Raw genomic sequence first — 10000 nt, forward strand, 5'->3', positions numbered from 1 at the left:
CTCTCTCTGTATATATATACATATATATATGTATATATATATATATATATATATATATATATATATATATATAATATATATATCCATATCTATATATATATACATATATATATATTATATATATATATATATATATATATATATATATTATAACTGAATCACGAAAGTTAGGAACGTGATAATCCATAAATAAAGATATATGCCACGAAGGAAAAATAAACGAAGGAGGATCCTCCTTCGTTTATTTTTCCTTCGTGGCATATATACTTTATCATATATATATATAATATATATATAGTATAAACTATAGTATACTATTATAGCATAAGTTTACGATTGTGTATATATGTATCTTCACTTACATTATACTTACATTATGATCTTGCAAAATCTACGTGTGAATAAAATGTGTCAGATGACTGATTCTCTGTACCATTGGGATGAGAGCGTGATTTAACCTAGAGCTGGTTTGATTTGGTTTGCATTTTTTTTTGCAAGTGTTACCCTGAGGAGTTGCTGCTAAAAGGCTTATTGCTTCATTCCTGTAAATCATTAAAATAAGGACTTTTCATGGTAGTCTAATTATCATTGTTATTCAGTCAAGAAATATTTTTCATGACATCCAGAGCTACTGTGTTTTCTTTTTACTGGAGTTATTCCTTTTTCTGAGTCTCCCTTTTATTTTTAGAAGTTACATTTTTTCCTGTTGTTTGTAATTTAATTTTAGATTGATTTTTTTTTTGCTTCTGTTTGTTATGTGTGACAGTGTGAAATTAACTTCAGTGTTGATCAATTATTACACCTTTGTAATATTCAATTTAACAGCTTTCTAAGTGGAAACTAAATTGCCATTTCCCTTTCGTGTAACAGTTGGAGAAGATTTATTCGTTTTATTGCAGCGCTCCATATGAATACAGGTACAAACAAATAGAAACCGTAAAATGAGAAAATTATTAAAAGCGGAAATGAACAGAGACGTTGCCCGTATTAAGTGTAACAATCCAAATCAAAATTAATTAAATTCTCCCTAAACAAAATTACCGAACAGGAAATTACACGATACAGTAGTCTCCCCTTATCTGCGGTAGATAATTCTCAAACGTAAACCAGAGAGCGAATATTATACAAATAATAGTGAACCATGCTGCTTCCATGTACTATATGCAAATGATTTATTGACTAATGCTCAAATAATAAAGAACATTATACAGTGTAATACACTATTATATTGTAAGCTTTCGCTTTCCTTTACTTTCGTTTTAATGAAAGGAATTCTAGTATTTTAGCCTAATGCCAGCGAGACTATGGCAATGTCAAAATAACAACATAAATTACGTTTTTTTACCAATCTACAAATGAAAGAACGTCAAAAAATCATACTTTACTATTGCACATTGCACTATGGAAAATATTGTGCTGGCTTTGCCTAAATGAAATGAAAATTTTATATTTCCTACGAAATATCGTACAAGTGTCTCCGTTCTTCATTGTTGTTGCGATGACATAGTAGGAGGTAAGGTATTGACCCTGTGATGAAACGCCAGAAGAATCATCAGGATAACCACCCTTTTTGCGACGGGCGAACAGGTCAGTTTTGACGATGTGTAGGATTATATAAATATATATGTGCATATATGCATATAATATTTATGTGTGTGTATTAACTTTATCACTTAGACAGTTGTTCTGTACATTAATACAATTACTAACAGGACCTCATTTAAACTGGATGGTATCAAACGGAGATATTTATTCAGAAAGTTAGAGGCTTTCCTGGACTAACAGTCCTCATTGTCAAGTATCCGTGGAATGACCGGAGACGTTATCCAGCTGTATTTACATCTATGTGGGGAGGAGATTAAATACATCTAGACAACGTGTCCGGTTATCCCACGGATACCTGACATTGACGACTGTTAGTCCTGGAAAGCTTGTGACTTTTTTCGAATTAATATCTCCGTTTGATACAATCCAGTATCAGTGAGGTCCTTTCGGTAAATATATATATATATATATATATATATATATATATATATATATATATATATATATGTGTGTGTGTGTGTGTGTGTGTGTGTGTGTGTGTGTGTGTATACATTACATACTATACATAAATATATATATATATATATATATATATATATATATATATGGTGTGTGTGTGTGTCTGTGTGTGTGTACCTATGTATGTATGTATGAATCGTTGAACTCTTAATTATCCCTTAGTTCTCACGTTTTATCATATGTTTCTTAGCAATCCTGTATACACATCACTTGCATAACTGACACTAATTTTCCCCGGAAAACATTACGTATTCGTCTCACATTTTGGCAAACGACATCGTTGTCATTAGGCCAGGTATGCATCGTAAAGCAATCTGTGTGGAAAGGGATCACGGGAGATTATTACCCCAAATTCAACACGGCCAGGAAACCGAAATCCTTTGGACGGGCGGAAGCGAAGTCGGTGGTTTATACATAACAAATAGATAAATTGGCAAGTAGGCATTGTCTGGCCAGTGAGGAATCCTCTTGCTAATTGGATGGGGCCATCACCTGAGCAATTAGAGGCAATGCGACGCTTCGTCAATCACTGTTTCTGTCGACCTCGTCTGTTGGGCTTTTTGATTGATTGATTGATTGCTGTCTCCTAGCGTGAAGGTTCGTCTGCTTTCCTTATTATATTGCGTTGGACTGTTCGGAAAAAAGAAAACTCTGTTTCATAGGATTCTGACTATTGATTCTTTTATTGGAAATCTGTTAGATTACACACTCTCTCTTTGGTGTTTTTGTTACAAGAATTCATGTAACATACACCACACACACATATATATATATTATATCTTATATTATATATATATATATAATTATAATATCTATATATATAATATATATGTGTGTGTGTGTGTGTGTGTGTGTGTGTGTATAATTATTATTATAATGCTTGTGTATATGTATGTATTTATATAATACATGGAATACACATACACACACACACACACACACACACACACACACTATATATATATATATATATATATATATATATATATATATATATATATATATATATATATATATATATCGCTACAAATATAATTTAATATTGACTTCACTAATCCTTGGAAATAAATTACACCTGAATGGGAATTGTAATTGATAAATGCTTCTGCGCCGGCCAGGGTTCGACCCCATGCATTGGTTGAGAAATAACGACAGGCAGTGTCTTTGACCACCTAGGTATCAGGAGAGATATAAGTTAACATCGACTTTGTTCTGCTGAACTTACTCCTTCGAATTTAAGGTTTATACATAGTACCGATATTAGCCCTCCTCCGCAATGAATTCTTGTCCATTATACATATGTAACTTTTTTTATGTTCACATTTATTAACCAGCAAATAACGTTTAATATATAATTCACTAGAACTTGGGAATAACTCGTACCAGAAAGCATTATAATTTGTAAGTGCCTTTGTGCTGGTTATGACTGAAAGGGTAACAGATCATATATATAAATGTTGTTTGGTACTGTACGAAGCTTAATTAATGTCATGCGGGGTATTGGTAGCTTTCACATCAAGGTTTAATCAACGCTAGACAGTTATTTCCTGTGTTCATCCAATATCTTAGTTGTTACCTTCATCACTGTAATTGCTTTAATATTTGCAAGATTAGCATATTCTTGACTGAATCAGCAAATAATTTGACACAATTTTTTAAACCTTTTATATTCATTTCTGCAATATATTCTGGAAATAACTTAACAGAAGAATATCGGTATATAAAAAAATGTGAGTTTGCGTAATGCGTTGTGAAATTACAATTAGGATAAAAAAAGTACTTAGTAAATGAAATTTCAATTACGATAAAAAAATGCTAAATACATTGAAATTATTTGAATTGTTGTAACATTGATGTCTTCCATTCCCATTACTTGGGATTCATTTCAGGTGGAAGTCAGTTTCTTATTCAGTTCCACCTGTCCTGTATTATTTGTTTATTCTCTATTAAAGAGTAAGCTTACTATTTTTACTTTTTTGTATTAATTTTTTTATTAGTTCCGTTTGCTTTTGTTTTGGGTGTACGGCGCTATCAGTCCTTGTATTTTGGTAATGGAGTAAGAATCTATTATTTTCTTCATGAATTCAACTTGCATTTGTTTAGATAAGTGGCGCTATCACTCTGTACACTTTGATAATGAAGGGCAATAATAAACTGTTTAAAATGTCCTTCACCTTCTGGTCTTCCCTCGTTCAGTGGGCTGTACGGATCGGGTCAAATCCCAAGTGTCGTTGAAATTATTATCATATGCCTCGAGTTATCGCCACTCAGGGAGATCGCTTCATTAAGCTGTTCTATATTTCACTCTTCGAAAGGTTAATCATCGAATTTACATTACATTGCTGCTGTGCTCTCTAACCACACTGGCAAAGTATTATGATATTAATTCGACGTAGAGCACCGAGAGATTTGGCTAGTTAGGATGTTGTAACCCAAATTTTATATTTAAAAATTATATTTTCTTACGATACTATTTTTGAAAGACTAAATAGAATGAGTCACATTTATTTGAATTCGTTATGGTATCACAAGCTATGGAAGTTGCTTTGTCCATTTCTCTTTATGGAGCAAATGAGTTTTCATTTACCTTGTTACTCGTTCATGGAATATTCAGTGGGAAAATTATATTGTATATATAGCAACCATTTGGTGTCTTTTTTTACAATTATTACAAGTAATATAGGCATAAATTTATTTAGAAAATTCTGAATTCTCAGTAAGGGTCTTTATGACTAGTATTGTTCATCCTATTACCTCTTACCGTCTGACATTTATTCACTCACCAGAAATGTTTTTGGTTTTGTTTTATTTCAAGTTTTATTTTAGAAATGGTAGAAATGCCATAAAAATTGTAAAATGTTTCACGATGCACAGGAAATACTGATAGTGTGTTTATAATGATCAGCTAAGTAGTAAATGTTAGGTTACAATTTTATCAAACATTTCCTATTTTGTGAAGTGAGAAATCAATGATGAAAAATTAGCAAATGAAATTCTGCATTTAGAATTTTTCAGGTTTGTGTTGACGAATATTTTTTACATGACTGTGTTATAAATATTCTGTTATGCAATAGAGCGTTTTCTTGTGCAGGGATAGTGTGCTTGGGTTAGCGATCCGCTAAGTTTGTAATAGTGAGTCGGTTTATTCGGTAAGAATGGCAGGTAAGTGGAGATAGAAAGAGGGTATTTAGCAACTTAACTCTGCACGTAGAAGGGTCGTGATGACTGGCATCCAGGAGAAATTCTTAAGACCTGGAAGTTTTGCAAATGTAGAAGACATTTCATACCAATCATACTGGGGAACGGTATTCAAACCTTTGTGAAAAATAGACATAAGTAGTAATTTTCATAACCTACAAAACTTACTTTTTTTCTTTTTCCCTACCGAAAAATATCGGCATCTTTTTATTTTTGCTTGAGATTTTTACGTTTGGTTAATGGGTAATTATAAATAATTTAGCATATTTTTACATATTATGGAACCTGTTACCATTATGTCGATTGCTAAATGAATTGCAGAATATCCCTTAATAGGGAATGTTAAGGTAATCTGTATTGATTGGCTATATAAACTTCCACTCACTTTATGTCCAGGAAAAAGAAAACGTATTTTTATATCGTAATTTTAAATAATATATTCTCGAAAATAATATGAAAACATTTACTTAGAGTGTAATTGTAATAGCATTTACCGAGAGTGTACTTGTAATAGCCACAATGCCCTCTTAACTTCTCGAATTCTTTGCGCTTTACCGGATACGCTTGTCACTACAAAGGCTTAAAATCCAAGCGCAAGAAATTTGAAGCAGTTATGACGTCAGGTAGCGGGAAACGAACCCGCGTCCCATGTTGTTTTGTTTATTCTGGCCTTATGCCAGCACGACCTTACCTCGAGAAGGATAAAAGTCTATTTTTGATATTTGCTTACCTTCTGCAGAACGATATCAATTATTTTATTCTTCCAATGGTTTAATTTATTAAAGAGAACATAAAATAATCATCATTTCAGTTTCATATTAACTTAATCCCCGTTAACGAATTTTAAGTTAATAATTTAAAAAATAAATATTTTGCTTATTAATTAAAACAATAATAATCAGTTTAAAGTAAGGGGAAAATTCTCGATAATTTGCTCAACAAAACTTTCTAAAAAATCCAAATAACTTAACATTTTTCTTTATTTAAATATGTAAAAACAAAATCACAGATCATTTTCCCAAATACGGTGGAAAGCTATCTTCTAAACTAGAACTTATTTTTTATCAAAATTGGTGTGAGTTAACTTCCCTTTAGAGAGTGCATATTTCTTGGTATTATTTTCTAAGGTTTGTCATTTCTGCTAAAATGACAACCAAATGCTAAAACATGAATAGATAAACTCAATACTATTTTAGGTATTCCTTAAGATAATTGTCTACTCCTGATTTCGTTAGTTTATTGATGTGGCAAGACTACAAATGTACGTAGGCACTAAATTACGACCAATTATTGCTTCTATGTATTAGGCAATCCAAAAAGTATAGCTAAAATTTGTATTTCCATGGTGGTTTTTATTATCGCGCTAATTCATTGAATTTACAAAAGAAAGTATTCCAATTTCGTGCTCTGGCCGAATGCCTTCATGTCCTCAACCCATCATTGCGTGGAATGATTCTACTTATATTCTTCTTTCAAAATATTCTAAGTGCAGATCGCTTAAAACTGGAGGGGAATAATTTCGGGTGGATTTTGGAGTTAATATTGAATTTTTCAACTTTTGATCATTTCGTTTCTACGGGCATTTAACCGTTTAAAATGTACGAGTCCTTTAGAAGATGTTATAAAGAGAAACTCCATATTTCCCGTAATATGTCACGAGTTCCATTGAACATATTTACTACAACACACACACACACACACACACACACACACACACACACACACACACACACACACACATATATATATAATATATATATATATATATATATGTCTGTGTGTATGTATGTATGTATGTGTATGTGTCCATTAAATATGTTCAATAGAAATCTAGAGTTATTCTCTTGAAAAGATACATTTATCGGATGAGATTTGATATTAGAGTAGCAGCAGACGAAAAAGGAATATCCTTAGACACTCGCATTGTTCTTTATTACATTTCCAGTCAAGAAATTTATTGATATATATATATATATAAACTATATAGATATATATATATATATATATATATAGAATATATATAATATATATATATGGAACAATTTCTTAATTGGAAATATAGTAAGGAATAATCCCAGTGTACAAGTTTCATCCTAAGAGGCCTCTTTAGCTTGTATTTTTTTTATTAGAATTATAGTATTCGACACTTTCACAAGCATGTAAGAAGATGCGTTTTCCCAAAATTTTAAGTGAAAGCGTTCTCATAGGATATTCCAGTCTCCGTCTGTGTCTCCGTCTGTTTCTACTTTAACTCAGTCTCATCTGATAATTGTATCTTTGCAAAGAGAATATCTCTGTTTTTGTGTGAATCGTCTAATCTCATATGCAATAAAAATAGGTACGTATTTTTAGAGTCCGTGTTTCTTACAATTCTCGTTTACATCTTATTGAAATAGACAATGTTAATGGAATTTCCTAAGAGATTGGGACTTTTCAAAGGGATTCTAAGATGGCAGCTGGCTGCGATGGCCAGCTATTCTATTTGTCGTGTATTTTCCTCAAGTCATCATAAAATGCCGTTTCAGGGGTCTGTTAACAGATTTTAGAGCTATGGCAAATCCAACGGAGTACTTCTTTATTTCAAGCATTGCCGTAATGCCGTTTGTTATTGATCATAATAGGTTTCCTAATTTTCCATTATATTTTTATTAACACATGGCAATTAAAAATTGGTATTACACTGGCACCTTCGAATTAATTAATAAAATTATCGTTAGCCATCAGCTTTGGAAAGGAATCAAAACTAAACCAATTTCTGAGGCAATGCATTTATGTCACACAAACATTACAGAGGAGAATACCTTTCTCTCTCTCTCTCTCTCTCTCTCTCTCTCTTACAGAAAAGTTAAGTGTTCGCCACCCCGTTGCCAAGTGTTCATGTTCAATCTCATGTTGAGGGTGGTAGACTAGTTAGTCTATGATTACCATAAACTGACAACCATTAGGTGATACTGTTCTTTGATATAGTGTATACATCACGTGCTTGCCCGTCCACGAATGATATTGTTAAACTTTTAAACGTTTTTATTTTTTTAATTTTTTACAAATTTATTTTAACTCTAATGAAATTCTGAGATACGTGGTGCATGATTTTGAATGTTTGTTGACACGGTTTTGAAAGAGAAAGACGATTTAGCTCTTCATGTAATGTAACGCCTCGCTCTAGTTATGGTATGATTCTGTAATTTTGACTGATAGAAGCTCGCACTAAGCAGGGGCATTTCGCAAAAATAATTTCTCTGTGTGGTTTGTATAAAAAGATGACTTAGATGCACGGAAGCCTTATCATGTATTGCGTATAATTCTGTATCACAAATGGAAGTTGCTGCATGGATGTTCCAAAGATTATATGAATGGTTAAACAGCCACACATGTTCCAATTCAGCTGAGGTTTTTGAAAGGTTAGGATTAGCAGAATAAAATAGTGGATCTCTGGAATAAAGGATTAATCTCACAAATAAACCAGATATTCCATTCAAAACATTGCGGCAGAGGAATGTCCAGTTTCTAAAAACAGAATTCTCTTTTGATTCTGAAAATGAGTTCCCAAAGGTTCAAATATCTTATTAAATCATGGTAGCTTTTCTAACCATACTCATACTCATCAGTTGATTTAAACTTGAAAGACCATTCCTGGGAATATTGGAAATTGAGCGTTCAGTTTCGGCAAGGAAATGAACAATGTATGGGGTAGGTAAATGGTGGTGTGATTGCCCTAACTGTTTAAGTTTGGAATATCATATTCATATGGAAACGGTATAGCTTAGAGATTCCCAAATAGCGGGAAAATAATTGCCAAATTTTGCAGTCTGAAGGTTACTGATTATTATTACAGAGGGAATGTGTGAAGGAGTAGCTAACGTGTGATACAAAGTTCTGAGAGAAGAAATACTTGTCAGTGTTAATATTTACAGAAATTCAGTGGCACGGCAACAGTTTCTGCCTTTATCAGAATTTATTTCCATTTTTCCAGTAATCGCTAATAACAGTCCTATTAAATCATAATCAACACATATTGCTTATATGAGTTGAAAATGACGAAGTATATTCTGTTCATTATGATTGTTTACAAACAAAATTTATAATTGTTAGTAGTAATAGCAGTAGTAGAAATTTTGTAACAATTGGAGTATGTTCAACTAGGCTTTCTCCTACTCTAAGCCACATGCTTTGTATCATCCACTGTATAAACATGCATAAGTCTAATTTCATGCACAGAACGAGGGCAGTAATGGTGGATTATCTTATGAAAAAGGTTAGAAAATGTATTAATCTACTTTTTATTTTTATAAATACATAATGAATTCGCATGCAATTCATCTCTCTCCCTCTTACACACACACACACACACACACACACGAAGTCTTTACTGTAAGGATATTCCGATTAATAAAAAAAGCTTAGGTCACCTATAAAAATATGGTAACAGTAATTGGATAGGTATTTGTTTACTGCATGTTTAAAACGGAAGTACTTTTTGCATTAAGGAATACCTTAAGTTCAGACCGCTGTAATAAATGGAAGAATGAAGTAAAGCGATATTCATATGAATGTTTTTAATTAATTTAGGTTTCAGGTGTCAGTTGCATAACAAAGTTTTTCTTATTTTTGGTTTAATTACACATTTATAATTATTTCACGTTTCACTGACATCAGTTCGTCAGTATAGAAAAACCACAGGTAATAAAAAATTTACTTGGTAAATATGTTACATTAGAGCTAAAAAATAATTTTATTA

Source organism: Macrobrachium nipponense, chromosome 2 (assembly GCF_015104395.2).
Source record: "Macrobrachium nipponense isolate FS-2020 chromosome 2, ASM1510439v2, whole genome shotgun sequence".
In the NCBI taxonomy this organism is placed as follows: Eukaryota; Metazoa; Arthropoda; class Malacostraca; order Decapoda; family Palaemonidae; genus Macrobrachium; species Macrobrachium nipponense.